Source organism: Triticum dicoccoides, chromosome 1B, assembly GCF_002162155.2.
Source record: "Triticum dicoccoides isolate Atlit2015 ecotype Zavitan chromosome 1B, WEW_v2.0, whole genome shotgun sequence".
NCBI classification, from domain to species: Eukaryota; Viridiplantae; Streptophyta; class Magnoliopsida; order Poales; family Poaceae; genus Triticum; species Triticum dicoccoides.
Genome location: NC_041381.1, coordinates 457,669,745 through 457,676,073, shown reverse-complemented (window position 1 = coordinate 457,676,073; position 6,329 = coordinate 457,669,745).

Here is a 6,329-nt window from a genome sequence, read left to right as displayed (position 1 = left end):
CGTCGTCTCTTCCGCGGCCGCCCGATCCACCATGCCCCGAGGGCGCCGCCGCCAGGCCCCGGCCGCCTCGCCGGCCGCCCGATCCGCCTCCAGCGTGGCCCCGTCCGCCCCGCGCCCCAGGCGAGCTCCGTCGCCGGCCGGTCCCTCGCCGGAGGCCGCGCCCTTCCCCGCGCCCCTCCAACTCCGGCCTCCTCCTCCTCCGGCAGCTCCGGCGAGCGTCCTTCGGTGATCCTCGGGATACGTGCCGCCCGGATCCAGATCCAGATTTGATTTGAGGTTGCCCCGAAATTCCTAAGTCCTCGAGATTTTGCATTATCATGCCATGTTCATCGCATTGTATCTCTGCATCCGTAGCTCCGTTTCGTGCGTGTAATATGTCAAATTGTTCGCATCAACAAGTACTTCATTTCATTCCATTGCACCATCTTCATTTGAGCTCATCTTGATGCCTGAATCTTTGTTGCAAGAGTGCTTCATGATGTTGTCTGTTGTCTGTTAACAGAACATGCACTTTTGTCATTTTTGTCATGATTGATGTGTGCATCCTATGAGGTTGATGTCTACATGTGTTTTGATCTATGCCATGCCATCTTTCCAGGGATGTATGCCATGTATTTTTGTGATCAATGTGGTGACTAGCACAAGCATGTAAACTAGGCCTCATGATGTTGCTGATTTCAGTCCCTGATCTGCTGTTATTTTTATGCCATGTAAACTTGATGCTACAGAGAGATCCATGCTTATTTTGAGATACTTCAGTAAGGATGTTTTGTACATATGGTTATTGTCTGTCCATCAATAGCCATGTTTGCAATTATGGAGTAGTATAGCATGTCATTTTCGTGCTATACTTTTGCTACAAAATGTTTCCTGGCAGATTGTTTACATGTTATTCAATTTTGCCAAGGTTGTTGTAGTTGATCCTTGCATGCTATGAACTTGTTCTTGCCTTGGTTTGTTTCATAAACATGTATTCTTACTGTTGGTTGCCTTGTCATGCCATGTATTGCTCTGTGGTGAGTGGTTCAAGCTCACCAACATGTCTACTTATTGGTGTTCCTGCCATGTATGAATCTGTAATATAACTTGCTATGTTTACATGGGTGCCATCATATCTTCTGATCCTTTTTGGCTTATGGTCAGTAAAGGACTTTTGTTCCATGCAATTAGTAGATTCATGCCATGCCTTTGTTTGCCATGATAAGTTCCTGTAACATGTTGTTTGATAGATCTAAACATTGCAACCTGATGTTATTTTCTGCAAAGTCTGAAACTGTTATTAATTGCAATCTTGCCATGTGTGTTTGAGCATGTTCTAGTGATTTCTGGAGATAGCTCAGTGTTCATGTTTTGTTCTGCTTTACCTGTACATCATGTCCATGCCTTTTGTTATTATGTTGAGATGATGTAGCATGTTGTTTTGATGCTTGCAAGATGCCTAGTTGCTGTTTTGGACAGATTGTTGCTATAACTTGTTTCATGTGTGTGTGTTGAACCGTTACTCCGTTTTGAGTGTGCTCTATATGAAACTTGCTTGATTTTGCATGTAGTTCCATACTATCATGTTGCATCCATGTTTTGAGGTGTTTGCTTGATGTTTGTATGCATTTTGCATCAATGCCATGTTTAACTTGTTTTGCTCATATCTTCTAGGCCGTAGCTCCGAACTAAATGAACTTTATATGTAACTTGACTAGAATCTCGTGTAGATCATCTTGGTGCATCTTAACTTTCTGTTTAACAACTTCAACTTAATGTTTGTTCAGATCTGGACCATTTTCGAAATATGCATATGAGGACTTATCGGAATGGTTATATGTTGTTCCCGGCCTCATTTAAACTTGCTTTGATGTGTTGCTCTTATTTGCATCATCCCTTGCCATGAGTAGCTTCATGTAGTCTTGTCATGCATCATGCTTGGTTGTGTATCATGTCTTGTTCATGTGTGGTGTGTTTACCATGTTGTGTGCTTCTTTTCGATAGTTCCTGTTTCGTTGCGATCGTGAGGATTCGTTCGTCTACGGTTGGTTCGGCTTCATCTGTTCGTATTCTTCATGGACTCGTTCTTCTTCCTTGCGGGATTTCAGGCAAGATGATCGCTACCCTGGATCTCACTACTATCATTGCTATGCTAGTTGTTTCGTTCTATCGCTATGCTGCGCTACCTATCACCTGTTTATCAAGCCATCCCAAATTGCCATGAACCTCTAACCTTTGACACCTTTCCTATGCAAACCGTTGTTTGGCTATGTTGCCGCTTTGCTCAGCCCCTCTTATAGCGTTGTTAGTTGCAGGTGAAGTTTGAAGATTGCTCCATGGTGGACAGGATTTTGTTGGGATATCACAATATCTCTTATATTATTAATGCATCTATATACTTGGTAAAGGGTGGAATACTCGGCCTTATGCCTGGTGTTTTGTTCCACTCTTGCCGCCCTAGTTTCCGTCATACCGGTGTTATGTTCCCGGATTTTGCGTTCCTTACGCGGTCGGGTGATTTATGGGACCCCCTTGACAGTTCGCTTTGAATAAAACTCCTCCAGCAAGGCCCAACCTTGGTTTTACCATTTGCCTCACCACCACCTACATTTCCCTTGGGAGTAATTAACCCGAGGGTCATCTTTATTATAGCCCCCCCGGGCCAGTGCTTGTCTAAGTGTTGGTCCAAACTTGAGCACCATGCGGGACCATCCCTTGGCAACTTGGGTTACGTCGGTACCTGTACGCTTCGCTTATCCGGTGTTGCCCTGAGAACGAGATATGTGCAGCTCCTATCGGGATTGTCGGCGCATCGGGCGGCTTTGCTGGTCTTGTTTTACCATTGTCGAAATGTCTTGTAAACCGGGATTCCGAGTCTGATCGGGTCTTCCTGGGAGAAGGTATATCCTTCGTTGATCGCGAGAGCTTATCATGAGCTAAGTTGGGACACCCCTGCAGGGTATAATCTTTCGAAAGCCGTGCCTGCGGTTATAGGCAGATGGGAGTTTGTTAATGTCCGGTTGTAGATAACTTGACACCAGATACGAATTAAAACGCATCAACCGTGTGTGTAGCTGTGATGGTCTCTTTTCGGCGGAGTCCGGGAAGTGAACACGGTTTCTGGGTTATGTTTGACGTAAGTAGGAGTTCAGGATCACTTCTTGATCATTGCTAGTTTCACGACCGTTCCTTTTGCTCTCTTCTCGCTCTTATTTGCGTATGTTAGCCACCATATATGCTTAGTCACTGCTGCAGCCTCACCACTTTACCCCTTCCTTTCCCTTTAAGCTTTGCTAGTCTTGATACCCATGGTAATGGGATTGCTGAGTCCTCGTGGCTCACAGATTACTACAACAACAGTTGCAGGTACAGGTTTATGCGATGATCATGACGCGAGAGTGATGCTTGCTTGTGTTGAGTTCTTCTTCTGCTTCTTCGATCAGGGATAGGTTCCAAGTTGGCAGCCTGGGCTAGCAGGGTGGATGTCGTTTGAGTTTCTGTTTGTGTTTCATCCGTAGTCGGATGGTGCTCTTATGTAAGATGATGTTGTATTCGTGTGGGATTGTAAGCCTTTTTTGTATGTATCCCCATCTTTTATGTAATGTTGATGTAATGATATCCACCTTGCAAAAGCGTTTCAATATGCGGGTCTATCCTTGGTGGGACCTTTGAGCTCCTTTTGGATAGGGTCGCATATTGGGCGTGACAAGTTGGTATCAGAGCCTCGACCGACCCTAGGAGCCCCCTTGATTGATCGTGTAGTTTGGCCGTTGTTGAGTCTAGAAGAAAACTATTTTCTGAGTCTAGTTATATCGGAGAGTAGGATTTCTTTTTACTCCTCAGCCCCTTTGTCGCTCTGGTCAGGAATCTTGACGTAGGTGTTTTGAATTACTCCTCTTCCCCTTCAAATTTTTCTTTAGGATCACGCAGTTGGTTTTTCGATCGTTGTTCCTCAGCTCTTTGCATCCGACGCATTTCTCGTCAAGTTGACTCGAGCCTCTTCATCTTTGCCAAGTTCAATCCTCAGTTGTTTTGTTTTCCCACCCACCCACCCCTTTTCTTCTCAGAGCCGGAGTCCGTAATCGAGTATCCATCCTACTCGTGCGAAGTCTTTGTTTTCTTTCCTCAATGATTTCAACCGGTGTTTTCTCTTCAAGTTATTCGTCGTTTCCCCCTTCAAAGTTACCTTTGTTTTCCCGCTCTCCCACCCTTTTCTTCCCGGAGTTTGAGTCCGTTTCAAGCATCAATTTCATTCGTGCAGAGTTTTTTCAGTCTTCCCTCAATTATTTTTCAACCGGTGAATTCTCGTCTCGTTTGTCATTCTTCATCTCTTTTTCTTTTCGGGTGGATTCAATTCAAGTTTTTCGGTAGTGATTATATTCTTTTCCTCGGCTCAAGTGTTTTCCCTGCTCGTTCGCCTCTCGCCATTTTATCCTTCCGGAGTTCGGAAGATATCTCAGGAGATTCGTCTGTGTTCCAATTAATTCGAGGGTATCACCTCATTCAAATATTTTAATTGTTCCGGTGCATCATCTATCTGTTGAACAATCCTTTCCAACGATGTTTTTCTTTTAGTGGGCCCTAACCCACAGGTCTTTTTCCAGGATCTTACCTGACTCTTCTAATTCTCCCGGAGTTATTCTTAATTCTTTTCAAGTCTGGCGTAAGTATGATTTCATCAGTCACATGCCTTCTCCAAGATCTCGTTCAAACTCTTTTCATTGTTGGCTCAACCTCTCTGCTTTTCATTCTCCCGGAGTATCTCAGTAATTTTGGTGGTGTTTCTCGTCGTCATTTGAAGACCGAAGAAGAGTTTTTCCTCTAAATCTTGCCCATTCTCTCAAAGTTTCGTGGTTCTAGCTTCTTGTTACCATCTCATATTATTCCATTTGTCAGTTATTTCTTTTCTTAACCATCCGGAGTATGTCAGAAGTTGATTTCTGTTTCGTTTCACCGGAGGCCATCATTCTAGCTACCGTTATCCAATTATCCCGGTGCTTCGTTCAAGTGTTCTTTATCAGTTCATGATCTCTTTGTCCTTTTGCATCTAAATCCCCTCAGGCATATTTGATCGTCTAATTCTTCCCAGTGATTCATTCTCTTTCATCAGTCATTTTCGAATTCTTACGGTGATTCGTTCAAGATTCTTTTTCCCTGATTATCATTTTAATTCATTCGTTCTTTCAATCCTACCGGTGGTTCCTGAAGACTTTCTCAAGTTTTGCGCCATATCCCTCCTTAATCCTTTTCAAGAAAAATAAGTAGTATGTAAAATCCATTGCTAGTCATCAATTTAATTTGATGAAGGATAAACATACAATAAATCTTATTCTTAGTTCATCCAAGTGAGTAATCCCTTCCTTCGGAGTTTGTTCTTCATGAATAAATTCTAGTTCAAGTGTTTTCATCTTTTTTCTTTTCCGGAGTTCAAGTTTCCTCAGCCATTTCGTCGGAACCTCCATCTAAATTATCGCAAGGCTCATCTTATTCTTTCGTCCTTCATTTCTGTCTCATCATCCTTTTGTCACCGGAGTTCTTCATGGTGATTCGTCATGATTTAATTCATTCTTCAAGAGTTCATCAAGATTTTGTTGGAGGAGTTCAAGTATCTTTTCTTCTCGCATCTCGAAGCGCATATAATTCTCCGTGTTCTTTTGAAGTGGAGTTTTGCATTTCTTCATTGTTCTCAGCTATCCAATCATTTCTGTTTGCTGCTGGTTTTCACCTCATAATTTCTGAGATGTTATGCATAAGTCCACGACAAGCTTATTCTTTTCGTTGTTGAATTTTCTCAACAACTCCATTCAATCTTTCCTTCTAAAGATGCTTTCAAGTTTGTTCATGGCACAAGTTGTCATTTTCTTCTCCGTTCTTTTCATTCAACTCTTTCAATTCTTTCCGGAGGTTTTGTGTCATGTCTTCATCAAGTATCAGTCCATCCTCTCAAGCTCGTGTTCTATTCCTCCATGTTTCAGCCGGTGCGCTGTCTAAATCCTTTCAGTCTTATTCGTTTCTTATCTCGTTCTAACCGGAGTGGTTTCATAGTCTATCTAATTCTGTGAGCTTTCGATTCTTGTCATTCTCGCCGTTCCTCTCTTCTTCCCGAGTGCTCTCGATTCCTTGCCTCTTCTCTTGAGTTCTTGTTTCGCCTCATCCCTTTTCCCTTCCGTCTCGGTCCTAAGATCTCGGGACGAGATCTCTTGTTAGTGGAGGAGTGTTGTAACGCCGCGGATTCGTTGCGCCAGGTGTCCGCCCGCGCCTGCAGCCAATCCGCCCCTGCCACGTGGCCTCCGCCGCCAGCCCCCGTGCCGCGAGCCCGCGGAGCCCATCGCGGGCCCGCGCAGGCCCGC